The sequence below is a fragment of the Periplaneta americana genome, chromosome 8 (genome assembly GCF_040183065.1).
Source record: "Periplaneta americana isolate PAMFEO1 chromosome 8, P.americana_PAMFEO1_priV1, whole genome shotgun sequence".
Lineage (NCBI taxonomy): Eukaryota > Metazoa > Arthropoda > Insecta > Blattodea > Blattidae > Periplaneta > Periplaneta americana.
In genome coordinates, this window is record NC_091124.1 from 186604081 (window position 1) to 186620604 (window position 16524).

The following is a 16524-nucleotide window of genomic DNA, read 5'->3' on the forward strand; positions in this document are numbered from 1 at the left end:
TCTGAGGGGTGGGGACAGGAAACTACACTAAAGCAATGCAGATAGCGTAATGTGTAACGGACATGGTCGGTCCTGATATGCACGTCTGTAGACAGCAGTGTATATGTACAAGTTGCAGTGTCCAGTCGATCAGTCCTAGTGAAATGGAGGAGTACACGAGAACGGAATAAGCAGACCTTATTTTCGAATATGGATGAGCCAATGGGAACAGTAGACAAGCTCACAGATTGTATCGGGTAGAAGTACCCACGTAGGAGACATCCGGCCCATACCATCTTTCCAAGACTGTTCCAAAGGTTAAGGGAAGGAGAGCACGTGGTGCCAAATTACAATTCCATTTCCACACAACTATTTTTGCTTATAACTTTCGACTCAGTCTTCATGGACCAGGGTTCCTTATCTCAAATTGATACATGTGCCCTTCGCCATCATCCCTGAAAGTTTGTAACACCACCTCGGACACACTCTGTATATCAAAACTTTCATTACACTTTCCCTTCGATGAAGCACCGTCAAGCAGGAAAAATAGTCTTTGCCCAATGTTTGCAGCACTCTATTGCGGTAATGGTCCGAGAGAAATGGCTGATTGCTATACAAGCAGATAGTTAAAATAATCTGAATAGTTAATGTCTTGAATATTTTTATTTTTATTATTATTTTGTTTATTTAAATTGAATACAGCAGAGGGAGAGGGGAAGGTAAGGAGTACACGCCGCGCTTCCTGAGTAACTGTTTTGTTTCCAAATGCGCCATAGAAACATAACGATTTCCTCTAAAACGGTGAATATTAGAGAAAAACTAATTTTGATTTTTCAAATCTCTCCTCATGAACTATTGCCAGTTTCATTTTGGTGCAGAGGTTGCCAGCCACTCTGTATACTGCAATGTAACTTTCATAACCATGTTATTAGGATTATAATTGAATAATTTGGAGGGAAAAATTGTTCCGGGGCCAGGCATCGAATCCGGGACCTTTGATTAAACGTACCAACGCTCTACCAACGGAGCTACCCGGGAACTCTACTAGACACCGATCCAGTTTTTCCCTCTATATCCACAGACCTCAAAGTGGGCTGACAACCGTCAAGCAACCAACATTGAGTGCACACTAACTCCGCGTGACTTAAATTGTGGTTTTCTGTTAACGAACAGTGACGTGTATTATGCAAATCAAGCTTTCAGGTATAACTTCCTGTAAAGTTGATTTGAATAATTTCGAGGGAAAAATTGTTCTGGGGGTGGGCATCGAACCCGGGACCTTTGGATCAGTGTCTGGTAGAGTTCCCGGGTAGCTCAGATGGTGGAGGGTTGGTACGTTTAACCAAAGGTGCCGGGTACGATGCCCGGCCCCGGAACAATTTTTCCCTCGAAATTATTCAAATCAACTTTACAGGGAGTCATACCTGAAAGCTTGATTTGCAGGTTTATAATTAATTATTACATTCGACCTTAAAGCCGAAAAATAATTAAATATACACTACACTGATCAGCTTTCCACTTATTCTAAATAGAGAAGAGGAAAATTGATCTAAATCGCGTGGTGGTGGTGGTGGTGGTGGTGGTGGTGGTGGTGGTGGTGGTGGTGGTGGTGGTGGTGGTACTTTGTTGGTGGAGAAGATGAACTCGTGAACACACGTGAATTTCAACACAAAAAACAAAACAGAAAGGAACATCTATTCTCTGTACTCTCAATCCTAAGTGTTGAATGAAATAATTTACATTTAATGCGCAGAATGAGCGACGTGACAGGTGAAATATAACTTACGACAATATCCGCGGCTATTTCCAAGGAAAAGTCGCTATCTTCATACCCACCTGTACTCTTCTGTCACCCTTATCTTACTCTCGTTCTTTCGGCAATGTTACATTGGAATGCAGAAAGAAGAGTGACTTTTCCTTGGAAATTATCCTGTATTTATATCGTTGTTTAGTCAACTGTCCGAACACAGGTTTGAACCTCATACGTGACAACAATAATATATCACTCATGAGGCAACTAAGCCAGGAGATAATGGAGTAGCTTGACCAGTTACTCTTCCTCTCCATTGCATACATCGCCGACTAGATATATAGGGTGTTTCAAAAGTTAGTTAAAATATTAAATCGTAATAAATATTACAATATTTGAGGTAGGGAAAAAACAAAAAAACGTCACATTGTTGGGCAAACAATGGGGTTTACAAAACTCTGGGAAGATGTCCGCCGTTCTCTTGTTCAACGTACAGCATTCTGTCTGCGATACCATGCACAGCATTTTACAGATGTCTTGGAACATTGGAAATTCCTTGCGAGATGGGATCTTTCAGTTGCAGTAGGGTTGTTGGAAGTGTCAGGAAAATTCGTTGTTTAATGTAACCCCATAACCAAAAGTCGGCCGGATGGAAGTCTGGAGATCGTGGAGGCCACATTGTTGGAAAGTGCCTACTGATGACACGATCGCCAAACATCTGCGTAATTAATTGTTTTGTAGGGACAAAGATGTGGGGTGGAGCGCCATCTTGCATGAACATTATGTTTTCTATATCGTTATTCCCGGTCGGGGCAAGTTACCTGGGTGAGGTTTTTTCCGGGGTTTTCCTTTAATTGAATATGAGCAAATGCTGGACTCCTGCCTCATTTCACCGGCATTAATACCTCATCTCATTCAGACGCTAAATAATCTAAGATGTTGATAAGTCGTCGTAAAATAACTTGATTTACTAAAAAACATTAATGATGGAGTTAACACGCGTAATTGAGGTTTGTTTTCCGACCAAAGTCATCAGTAGACGCTTTCCAACAATGTGGCTTCCGCGATCTCCAGATTTCAATCCGACCAACTTTTGGTGGTGGGGTTACCTTAAAGAAAGACTTTTCCTGACACATCAAACAACCCTACTGCAACTGAAAGATGCCATCTCGCAAGAAATTGCCAATATTCCAAGATATTATCTTCAAAATGCTCTGCATGATGTAGCAGACGTTGAACAAGAGAACGTGGACAGCTTCCCAATGTTTTGTAAATCCCGTTGTTTGCCCAACACTGTTTTGTTTTTGTTTTTTCCCTATGTCAAATATTATAATATTTATAGCGGTTTAAAGTTTGAACTGAATTTTGAAATACCCCATATATTACACTAATAAGAACTCAGATACATACAAACAATTATTGTTCTTTCTCTGACACATATCATCAAGTGAGATGTACTGCCTGATAATAGATGTACAGTCTTAGACACGAAAAATGACTGGCTGCCATACACTTTGGTTGATTCCGTGAGCCCGTAGGTTTACACGTGCAGGAATTTCTTATGCACGACTGAGCTCTGTTTATCCTGTCTTGCTTGTTTGTTGCTTTTTTCTGTCTGTCTATAGGTCAAGTGTTATGAATAATCTATAACGAAGTCGACCTGGTTGGCGACTTGGTATAGTGCTGGCCTTCTATGCCCAAGGTTGCGGGTTCGATCCCGGACCAGGTCGATGGCATTTAAGTGTACTTAAATATGACAGGTTCATGTCAGTAGATTTACTGGCACGTAAAAGAACCCCTTTGGGACAAAATTCCGGCACATCTGGCGACGCTGATATAACCTTTGCAGTTGCGAACGTCGTTAAATAAAGCATAACATCTATAAAGAAAATATATTTTAAGGAGTAGATTAGGTGCAAAACAAACAGCCTTTCCCTAGTCGTGTGAACCATGCGCTGCCCGAAGTGGACTTCGACAAGTCCACGCTACAGAAGATCGGTCATTTTTTGTGTCTAAGGCTCGTAACACACTTGCAGAGTTTTCGCCAGCGAGAAATGTGTTGCGAGAAAATTAAAAAATTGATAACATGGATTCAAATGGACGTCCACACACTGGAAGAGATTCTCGCTCAAGGAAAAAACCTAGCGCGAGTTTCTCGCTGAAATCGGTAGCTCAGCGAATTTTCTTGACACATTTATCAATGATGTTTGACATTATACTCTTTATGACGATTGAATGTAGAAAAAGATATCACAGGTGGCGATGAATTGCATTGTTTTTGTTTGAAAATGAGGAAAGATGGCTGATAATTGCAGTTAGAAACTTATCGAACTTGTACGATGTCACCCGTAGGCCTATTTATATGATACACGGGATGAAAACTATAAAAACACGAAACTTAAAGAAGAAATCTAGAGACAAATATCAGATTGTCTGAAAATAAATAGAGCTATATTTTTTGATGAGATTTAATAGTATTAATTAAACATTTGAAATAATGTATCTATATGTCGTAACAGTTTACATAATTTTTATTAAGAACATAGCAAAGAATCCTCTATCATATCATGAATAGCAAAAAACTGAGGTCTATTCAACCTGTCAAATCGAAACCAGTGTCCAAAACTTGCCCTTATTTTCATAAGATACAATGTGATTTTCAGATATTTCTGGCTTTAATTTTAGGCCTACTTCTTCTTTCCACTAAAAATATGTTCATGTAACTCCATTTCCACATCAGCTGAATACTCAGATTCAACATAGCGTTCGTACATAATTTGTAAAGTATACTTACTGGTTATATATTTAAGTACGACAATATACGTAAATACATAACCTATATTTCTCCCAACGAGTGATTACTATAATCAGAAAAATGCTTTCTGCATGAAGGCAGTGCATAGATGATCATAGCGAGGTGTGATCTGTGATAGCGAGAACTCGCCAAGTGTGTGGAGGAGGTCTTTTCGCTTCTTTCTCGCAACACATTTCTCGCTAGTGAAAACTCTTCAAGTGTGTGACGGGCCTAAGGCTGTTCATATCAGCTGGAACCTCAATCGGTAGGTAGTGTTTATAATTTTATTATGGGTATAATGCGTAAATATGTAACAAACATATTTTTAAAATTGTAATTTACCATATTTGTATGTATGTATGTATGTATGTATGTATGTATGTATGTAATGTATGTATGTATGTCAGTAGAGAAGGCAAGACCTGTCCTTATCATGTCCCGTGGCTGTATCACCAATGGGTATGGAGGGGGAAGATAAGTTTTAGTCTTAGCTGAACTTCCGTGTCGCAAGATTCGTATAATACAGGGTGCGTCAGAAAGAACGGATGGATTTCACATGGCAAGAAAATTGTAAAGATTCATCAAATCAAAAATTTATTGTTATCAACATATTCACCAATACATGCAGTTTATTTATGGAAAACAACATTATCCATATGATGTCCTTGGCTTTCAATACAGGCATCGAGGCGTTTTCTGATGTTCGCCATCACTTTCACAGTCATAGCTGGTGCAATTGCCACGATTTCTTCACGAATCGCCGTCTTCAGTTCGTCCAGTGTATGTGATCGATGTTTACAAACTTACGCCTTCAAATGGTCCCAAAGAAAGAAGTCGCAGGGCGCGAGATCTTACCGTAGCCTCGGACAATCTCAGTGCAATAGAATTTCGTCCAGGTGATTTCTTCTTTAATGTTGAACCTGTGATACGAAATGAAGCCACCCACCGCAAAATTGTATTCCGAGTTGGAATCCTAGCGTGACATCCGATGTCGAAATGAGTCCTGAGTGGCGATCACAGACTCTTCATTTTTCAAAAATGTCTCTACGATGAAAGCACGTTGTACACCAGACCAACACCATGTTCTCAACTGAAACTGCATTCTATGGCTGACCCAACAGTCGTGGTCCCCCTCACTATATCTCTCTCCTCGTTGCGTATCGATAGTTTGAAATCCATCCGTTCTTTCTGACGCACCCTTTATTAACCATCATGAAGCAAACTCTCTTTCTGATAGCTCATTTTTTTCCCTCTCGCACAGCTCACATCCCAGATCTCGCCTCCTCGTGTGTGTGTGTGTGTGTGTGTGTGTGTGTGTGTGTGTGTGTGTGTGTGTGTGTGTGTGTGTGTGGAAGTATTATGTTACCGTTAAAACCTGAAATCCGTCAAAACCAGTTTCAACTAGTAAAAACTAGTTTTAAAAATGTAGACAGATAGAAAGCGACTTTTCATAAGATCTAAAATAATGGTAGAATAGGTTTGGTTTGTTTAAGTTTTGATTTGTTTAGGCTTTTACCAAACATAACCATCATGAAGCAAACTCTCTTTCTGATAGCTCATTTTTTTCCCTCTCGCACAGCTCACATCCCAGATCTCGCCTCCTCGTGTGTGTGTGTGTGTGTGTGTGTGTGTGTGTGGAAGTATTATGTTACCGTTAAAACCTGAAATCCGTCAAAACCAGTTTCAACTAGTAAAAACTAGTTTTAAAAATGTAGACAGATAGAAAGCGACTTTTCATAAGATCTAAAATAATGGTAGAATAGGTTTGGTTTGTTTAAGTTTTGATTTGTTTAGGCTTTTACCAAACATAAAACTAAACAAACCAAACCTAAGCTGTCACTCTAACGAAAACTCGATATCTACCTGCATTTGCTTGTACTAGTTTTTACTAGTTGCAACTGGATTTGACGGATTTCGGGTTTTAACGGTAACATGTATAAAGAAAAATTTTCTTAAAACGAAAGGATGATACAATGAAAAAATTAACTAATCTTTACTTTTGGTATTGTATGGAAAATTAATAATAACATTCAGATCATGAGAACACCTTCAATGTTGACAATTGATAAGACGCTAAGCGACTAATCAATTTAATACAGCCCTAATAGAATGTGTGAAATTAATTACAGCGAGAAGAATCATTTTAGTCGGTTATTTAACGATACTATTTCATATTTACGAAGTTATCTAACGTCGGTAGAATTGTTATCACCGAAATAGGCCGACAATTCCCCATTGGTTGCCGATACATTTAGCCTTTACAGTAGGGAGAAAACTTCGGGGAAGAGAACTGACCTGGTAAACAAATCAAGCGAGATTCGAACCCACGCCTGAGAGAGTCTCAGATCTGAAGACCAGATTCTCAACGCTGGCTTATGACTGCAGCTAATGATACTTATTATGTAGTAGCTCACTTCCATTACGTATTATCAATAGGAGCAGTATTTGCTATCATGGCAGGATTCATTCAATGATAGTTGAATTATTTTTCCTACTCCTTTATTAATTTGTTTACCTTTTTATTTAAAAACTTTAAAATATTTTAATTTGGTCCGTAACTTTACATACCGTAGCTACATCTATACATAGGCTAAATGTTCTGCCCAAGAGCAGGTCTTTCACTGCAAACCCAGCATTCCCCAATCTTTCCTATTTTCTGTCTTATCTTACTCTCCGCATCCGTAAGTATATGGCGGCAAATATCGATATACAGTATGGTCCGAAAGTCTTGTCACCCTCTCCCCCCTTGTTTGTATGTTGATGTGCATCCATTTTGAACATGTCATAGCAGATGTGTGACAATGGTTGATACTTCACGTTCCAGCTTGTTTAGTGATCCAGAACATCAGTATGGGACCAACATTGTCGTGGCACAAAATGATGCGGAGCCATGTCCTGTGTGAAATTTTCCTCAGCAAAGGCGTTGTGATTTCCCTGAATGTCTCCCTAACAGCTTGCTTCAAACCTTCAATTGTCTGGTATCCATGTTTCGAGACATGCTGCTTAATTATTCTCCAAAGGGAAATCACACCGCTTTTGCAGCGGAAAATTTCACACAGGACATGGTGCCACGTCATTTTGTGTCGCGCAATGATGGTGCCCATACTGATGTTCTGGATCACTAAACAAGCTGAAACGTAAAGTATCAACCATTGTCACATATCTGCTATGATATGTTCAAAATGGATGCACGTCAACATGGATGGGCAACTCGTGCTCACAAAGTGCTAAAAAAAACCTTGAAAGAGAGAAAGACAGACGGAGCCAGCCGCAGCAGTTACAAGTTGTTTGTAGTTTCGCTGCGAAAGCCACGGTGCGCTCTGGCGGCTCATGCAGGTGGTCGTGATATCTATTCCATGATTTGAATTTCAGAATGACGCATGATACAATAATTATAGTAATTTTAGACAGACTGTACCTAAATACACATAACAAGTATATTATTTCCTGGCTTTGTAAATTAGTTTAGTACTGGAAACACAAACTGAATACAACCTTTTCAAGATACAACAAATATAGCTGCAACATTTATTTATTATTACACTATTTGTTAATATTTCTTATTATATGTCTTATTTGAAACGTAGAACGCGAGAATTTACAAGTCTTTATACATTAAAGAGTATTCCTCTGTTCTCAGAAAGGTAATAGTCTGTATTCGCAATCACAAATTCAAGGAAGTATTTTATAATGTCACGGCAGATGAAATAAAATTATTTCTGTGCTTTTTCTCTTCATTGAAAGCTTTTATACTTCTTTCTTGTATTAAACTCTGCCTCAAGCACATACAGTATATATGTCAGCAAAGAGTATATTTGGAAATTCTGACTTAGGCAACATTACGAACAGTTCGATTCCTGATTTCGCTGGAATCTGAGTGGCGTGCTGTTCTGTAGATTCATCAATTCAAGTTATAAGCTTTCAGGAGTTTCTATCGGCTGTAAGACAAAAGGATTTCAGAAAAAATCTCGATTCCTTTTCAATTGTCACTGTTTCTCCAAACTTACTAGTGAATTCTCGTGTACGTCTTGAAGTAGGATCTTACATTTGATTAGAAGATTTTCTTATCACTCTTCAAGATAGTTTATAGTCAAAGAAAGTGAAGTTGTCTATGTTGTACATGATACTGCCACGTATCCAAAATGCTCCTAGCTAGTCGATCATATATCGTGCAATTCTATAACTCGCACGCACAACGTGCTAACGATATTTGATATCAGTTTCACCTTGTTGATATCCCATTTTTACCTTTAGCTGTTCTAAAGTAGATCTAGACTGTATTTCTTTACTAAAACCTTCATTGTGTTTATTTGTAACATAAAATGTCATGCGTAAGGAAGTGTAATAGAACATAATAGAAGCATTACCTCCCTTCTTAATAAAAAAAATGTTTCTCATTCGACTCATCACTAAAGGGAAATGATCTGGGGATTATATTTTTTTCTCTTAAAACGAGCCGCCACTTACTGCATACGCGAGCGAACCCCCAAGACCCGCTTACAGACACAGAGTTCATTCTGCCTGACTGAGGTTGTTTTGACACTTTGAGAGCACGAGTTGCCCACCCATGCACACAAAGAAGGGGGGGGGGAGTATAGTACGTAGGATAAGTATTCCCCACTATGGCATGCAAGGGAAATCATTCACACGAACTAACAGGCATATTGTAAGTAAAAGATTATAACTTAGTAAGTTCATAATCAGCAAATACTATGCGTTTAACATTAGGAATTGGTTTTGTATATAGGAAGATTTTAAGTAAGAATTTGAAGACGATAGCTATGATTATGTAACAACATAATAATACGCGAATAATTATGCTCTTATAACTTCACCATTATTAATACAATTCCGGATTAATTAAATGTTAAGCACAGGAACGCCATTTCGTAATTTCAGTTAAGAAACACGCCAAACGAATTATCTTTACACAAAAAAACGGGTGCTCCCTGGACCAAATTATCCTATTTTATAATTGTTTGAATGCAACAGAAGCCAGAAGTCTTGCTAAAGATGTTATTGCTAAAGCACTAGAAATGGCTTTCTTGTACTTATCAATTTCTCCGGATTATAAACACAATATATATTGCTACTTACGTGATTGTAATAATTCCCTGCATGTGTACGTGTAGTAAGCTGGAAGTCACCTCAAACACCAGCACGATAGTACGGAGAACTTGATCGGACAGCGGACAAAAACGAACTAGCTACAGGGAGCAATCGTTGACCTTGAAGACAGGACTGAGTCTATCACAAGGCGAATGGGTAACAGGAACTTCCCATGAGCTATAAACGAAGGGAATTCTATCCGTAAAATTTATCTACGGTAAATTCAATGCAATGGTTTGCGTAACAAATTTAAAACGCAACTTTCCCAACAAGTGCACAATACCGGAGTCGCTCGCTTTCCACATCGGCCAGTTATGTATTAAGCCTCGTTCACACTTTTCAAGTAACTTGAATTCAAGTCACTTGAAAAGACGAACTTGAAAAGTGTGAACTATATTTCAAGTTCACTTGAAATCAATTAACGGCTTGAATTCAAGTTTCAAGTGAAGTTGGATCCCTTTCTACTTTTTACTTGACTTGAAAGGACACTTGAAAAATTGTGAACTTCACTTGATAACTTGAATTCAAGGAGAAAAGAGCGGGAATTTAAATTAACAGCTGTTTTAAGAGCGATAAATTAACAGCTGATTGTTTTTCAGTTCTACTGGGACCGTAAAAATAATAGGAATCAGCAGTAAGTGAAATAATGACCAAATATTTGAGTTTCTGAAGTTGTATACAATTCACGAAGGCCTGCGATTATAGAAACTCCAAAGTTTCGTAATAGAAATGCAAAGGAAGCTGCAAAGAAAGGAAGAGTTCATTGACGAACTGAACAGCAGAGATTTTAACGTGGATACAGATGAGATAGCCTATGAAAAATGATAAAAAAACCATTAAACTGTAGATAGAAAAGAAGTGAGGAAGATAGGAGGGATTAAGAAGAGAAGAGTGTTACTTGAAAGGATGATATTTATCGCCGAAACTGGCATGGTTCAATGTGGTTGATAGATTTTTGTGGGGGAACTCAAACAGCTTCAAGGTAATAATTTTCAATTATGGTAAATCAGACTCGCTTATATTTTATTATATTTGCGATAAGAATTATTAAATCTGCTTGAAGATTTCACTTATTCTATTTGTAATGTCAATGGTCGTGTATTTCACTTACTAATCTAATTCCTAACCGATACTGAACAACGCGTCTTCCATTTCTTCAATATATTTATCATTTCCCTGGCAGAGGCTTGCTACTACAGAAATTCCTAATTGCACAACATCCATGGACGCCATTTTATCCTACTTGAAAACAAAATACAGTGAAACCTCTCCTTACGGACACCCCCAAGATACGGACACTCCTCATATACGGACAGATTTTTATGTCCCAACTGAAATAATATAGAAATAATGATAAATTTAACTCTCGTTTACGGACACTCTCAGACACGGACACGGACAGCTGTTTCACAGTCATAAAGCTTGCGGACAGAACTTCGATTTCAAGACCTAATATATTACAAAAATGTAAAATTTAGTTTTGAGAACTGTAAAGAAATTCTTTAACATGAAAAAAAACAATAAGGTTCTCGTAGGCTACCCCTTGTTAGCTGGAAGCTGGTGGATAAACAAAATCATAAAATTTTACCCGTCTGATGGATCCAAGGTTTCCGCGATCATGAAACTGTATTCGACACATGATAGGGTTAGTAGGATTATTCTCTTCACTTCAATCAGTTGTTCTGTTTCGAGTGACATGGCACCTGAACGTAAAGGTTAAGTTGAAAACTGTAAATTACAGTACTGCATAACTGTAGACCTAGAATAAAATTGCACGGCACAGTACTGTATTTTCCTTTTTCGGTCTTATCTACTGTAGTTCAGAATTGCAAAAAAAAAATATATACTGTAGTACAATAGACTGTATTTAGAATTAAACTACAGCAATACATTTCATTTAAAGCGTGAAGGGACACATAATGCATATTATAAATTTACTGTTAGATTGGGGAGCCTCCCTCCCAATAAAGGACACCTCCCGGATGCGGACATATTGTTACGTTCCTTTGATGTCCGTAAATGAGAGGTTTCACTGTAACTTGAATATGTCTGAACAGCGACTTGAATTCAGGTACTTGAAATCACGTGTCTTGAATTCAAGTTACTTGACAAATGTCAACGAGGCTTCACCTATATTGTTTTACGAGATTGTGGAACTAAAAGGATGGGGAATAAAAACTCTTCTCTTTTTGCTCTTATTTTCTCTTTTTTCTCTCTTTTCCTCCTCTTCCTTCTCACTTTCTTCTACGCATACATTTAAATTTCACTTACCATAATGCGATCTATCCTCTGATTGTGGTTCCGGCTGATATGTATCAGGCAGTACACCTCACTTCACGATGTATCAGAGAAAGAACAATTCTTTGTATACATCTGAAGTCTGACTAGTGTAATATGTAGCTAATTGACGATGTATGCAATGGAGGGGGAAAGGAACTGGCCAACCTACCCCATTATCTCCTGGCCTAGTTGCCTCATGACTGGTGTTTTTTGGTATTACTTGTGAGAGTCAGGCCTGTCTTCGGACAGTTGACTAAACAACAACATACTGCAGTCACCGAGAATCGATACAGTAAACTTTTTACTTTGTTAATTAACGACTTTGTATCAACTACTAGGTTATTTAGCGTCCATGTAATTAGTCATAGCGGGATCGTATATAGTTGACATGAGACCAACGATTCAGCATAGATTACCTGACATTCGTCTTACGGTTGGAGAAAACTTACGAAAAAATCCAACCAGTTAATCAACCCAAGCGGAAATCGAACGTACGCCCAAGCGCAACTCCGAACCAATAGGGGAAAGCGCTACCGCCCGAACTACGTACGCCGGTAACTTCCAGGGACCTTTTTCTTAGCAATCTCTCATCTTAATCATTAGACCACAACATCGTTTAAAATGGGAACTTGAAATCCTTTACAAGATATATCGTTGACAAATCTATACTAATAATAAATCTGTAGCCGAAATTTTTCTGGTAATTTTCGATTTTCCAAAAATAATTGGTCCTAACATATATAATTAACCACCCTGAAACCGAAAATCGCTTTTTTGAAAATTTTGTTTGTATGTCTGTCTGTATGTTTGTTACCTTTTCACGCGATAATGGCTGAACCGGTTTATATGGAAATTGGAATATAAATTAAGTTCGTTGTAACTTAGATTTCAGGCTATATGGCATTCAAAATACTTTATTTAAAAGGGGTGTTATAAGGGGGCCTGAATTAAATAAATCGAAATATCTCGCTTATTATTGATTTTTATGAAAAAATGTTACATACCAAAAGTTTCTTTAAACATGATTTCCGATAAGTTTTATTCTTTACAAAATTTTGATAGGACTGATATTTAATGAGATAAATGAGTTTTAAAATTAAAATAACGCTATCTAAGACGGTGCAATGAATTAAGAACAAATGACTTCGTCTATAAGGGGCCTTGGACAACAACAATCGAAACAGGGGCCTTGGACATCAACAATCGAAAGCTATTAAATATAGCCTACAGAGAATGTTTCTGTGTTTGTATGAAGTTATATCAGAAGCTAAATTAACCGATTTGCATAATTAATTATTATTTCACCATTGAAAGTGTAGTTTCTCTAGATGGACATAATGCTATAATGTTATTACAATAACGTCTGAGTAAAGCGAGGACAGGTAAGATTAAAATAGCTTCTTATGCACAGAAAATTTGATAGGCTATTTTGTACATTCGTTTTCAATGTTTCTTAAAATAATATTTACGTACACTCATTTTAATCTCAGAGACTTAACGAACAACGAGAGTGTATTGATTTAGTATGCAGTAATAGTACGTTAGCTTAGCAATCCATTATTTTATAATTCATATTTTAACTATGCTCAATTGAATCGTGTTAAAATACATAAAATATATATGCAATAAATGCAATGCAAACAAAATTGGGTAATGAGCGAAGCAGATTATCTTGCGCTGTTGTAAAAGTTGTTCCCTGGATCAAACGTCCTATTTTAATTATGTAATTACTTATTTATTTCTAACAGGTGCAGCGGAGCGCACGGGTACGGCTAGTTTAATAATATATTTAAACTTTCAAACAAAATAATCGATTGAATAATTTCAAGGAAAAGTTGTTCCGGTGCCGGGTATCGATCCCGGGACCCTTCGCTTAGTGCGCGAACGCTCTTCCGACTGAGCTACACCAGGAACTATACACGACATCGTCACAATTTTTCCTCTGTATCCACACAACTCAAATGAGCTGACAAGACGCCAGAACTCAACTATGAGTGCACACAGATACTTGAGTGACTTAAATTGTAGCTTTTTGTTAAAGTACCTCCAGTAACGAATGTATTATACAAATCTGGCTTTCAGGTAGAAGCTCCCTGTAAAGCAGGTTTGAATAATTTCAAGGAAAAATTGTTCCGGAGCCGGGTATCGATCCAGGGACCCTTCGCTTAGCGCGCGAACGCTCTTCCGACTGAGCTACCCCAGGAACTATACACGACACCGTACTGGAGGTACGTTAACAGACAGCCACAATTTAAGTCACACAGTATTGTGTGCACTCATAGTTGAGTTCTGGCGTCTTGTCAGCTCATTTGAGTCGTGTGGATACAAAAACAAATTGTGACGGTGTCGTGTATAGTTCCTGGGGTAGCTCAGTCGGAAGAGCGTTCGCGCGCTAAGCGAAGGGTCCCAGGATCGATACCCGGTCCCGGAACAATTTTTCCTTGAAATTATTCAAACCTGCTTTACAGGGAGCTACTACCTGAAAGCCAGATTTGTATAAAATAATCGATTCATGTAATACGGATATGATTTCAATTTAGATTTTACCAAAGATATCCGTGTACGTTAGTCGTCATAATTATACTTCCCCCTTTTCCATCATTATCTCTGTTTCTTTCGTAAGTTTTCGGGCTTGCTCCGTTGTAGAGTCGGCTGGGAGCCGCCTTGCATATGTGGTCATTTGTTGTTGTTGGTAGTGCTATGCACCGTGAGCTCTCCACCGGGCTCATGGTAATTCGTCAGAGTCATTGACATAAAGATAAATAGGTCCCAGTAACAATGGGACAAGATTATTTTACATTGAGTAAATCTACAACACAATCTAAGAGTTTTGTTTCTTTCGAGAATATGTGCACGATCTTAATCCGGATTCTATGTTGTTCATTATATTGTTGGCTTATATTTCCCTGTTTTTTGCTTTTCATTGTCCTACGGAGCCATTTGTAGTCCCGATCGACAAGTTTCGTGCAAGCATAATCTCACAAACAAGAAAACATGGTGAGGCGAGCAACAGTAACAGTATGAACATTTTTCACAGAGTCATCTCAGTCAGGGAGAGTTACTTTATATGACTATTACACTCTTACTACGTCATACTACTTTTGACAAATAAAACGGTACGAAAGGACGTATTTTAACCAATCATGGCTGCTTATCGCACAATTTTATCGCGTCCCTAACATTTGTTTAATTTTATCGCGTCCCTAGCATTTGTTTAATTGTATCGCGTCCCTAGCATTTGTTTCTTTGTTTGCCAACATTTGAAACTGCGCTGGTCTGGACGTCAAAATATATATATATATATATATATATATATATATATATATATATAATTACAAACCACTCCAGTCGATGCACAGCAGCTTCAAATATGACTCGCATTGGCATTCAAGAACAAGAATTAATAAAAATCACTTATCATACCTATGCATCTTCTGAAATCCGATTTACAAATAAATGAAGAGCACCATTCGGAAATCCTGAATAAGTTGAATACACCATGTAGGTCTAAATCAACGAGTTCCACTTCTATTACGCACACGTCCAATATAACATCAATTGAACCACCAACCACATTCAAATTTGAAAATTGTACATTCAATAATTATTCCTTTTAAAATTATTCATTCGGAAATTCTGAATAAGTTGAATACACCATGTAGGCCTAAATCAACGAGTTCCACTTCTATTACGCACACGTCCAATATAACATCAATTGAACCACCAACTACTTTCAAATTTGAAAATTGTACATTCAATAATTATTCCTTTTAAAATTATTCATGTTTATTTTTATGTCATCGTCGTTAATTAAAACTTTTCTAACACTTGTGTATATTAGTTAGGTTATGTTATAGCTTCTGCTATATGATATTATGGATAGTCACGTATCAGAGACTGTTTAATATTAAGATTTATTGAAAATCATCTGTCAAGTGACGTTGATTACTGGGATTCGGATAATTGAAGTGGAATGTTGCATTTTAATAAAAATGAAACTGAATCAACAAAGTCTTCTTGACTAGTAACATTGCCATCGTGTATAATAGATCGAGAACTTCTCGACGAGAAGGCATTGTTCACTACTGCCATCTAGCATGCATCTAGCGTAATATTTGTAATGTTGAGATGGTACAATAATACATTTGAAGACAGTTGTATTTTCGTAAGTCAATTAATATTTTATTGTATTGGAGTACTTCGTTATTTTTAATCTTTGTATACTTTCTTCTAATCGTGTAATAGTCAATTAAATCGCACTGGAGTTTTGATTTTCTCTAGATAAATCTGTTCGTGTTCCACTCGCAGATTTATCGATAATATCAAAACGTCTAGTGAGATTACTGTTGATAAATACGATACTGCCGAGTTGCTAATAACTATTACGAACCCACGCACCACTGATTTCTTGGTAACTAGTCAGCCATATCAACGACGTAGTTATTGTGAAATGTTAACTGCATTTGTGTTACACACAGATATTCCATCCTTTATTTCCCCAATTTGCTGAATCTCAGAAATCCCTGTACTGATTTCAGTAGTTTAAAAGCCGTTACTGTTTTGAGAATTCGATTACGTACTTTTACTGCCACACGTAGAAGACGTACGAGGG

General features: G+C 37.6%; 1 long non-coding RNA gene and 1 other non-coding gene across 2 annotated transcripts in view; both read right to left on the bottom strand.

Annotated features, from left to right (window-relative positions):
- The window catches only part of LOC138704356 (uncharacterized), a 964225-nt gene that overhangs the window by 154232 nt on the left and 793469 nt on the right, over window positions 1-16524 (bottom strand). The gene's annotated exons all lie outside the window — the stretch shown is intronic.
- TRNAS-ACU (transfer RNA serine (anticodon ACU)) lies at window positions 13751-13824 on the bottom strand. Its single transcript has one exon. It is a non-coding gene; the product is annotated as a tRNA-Ser (tRNA).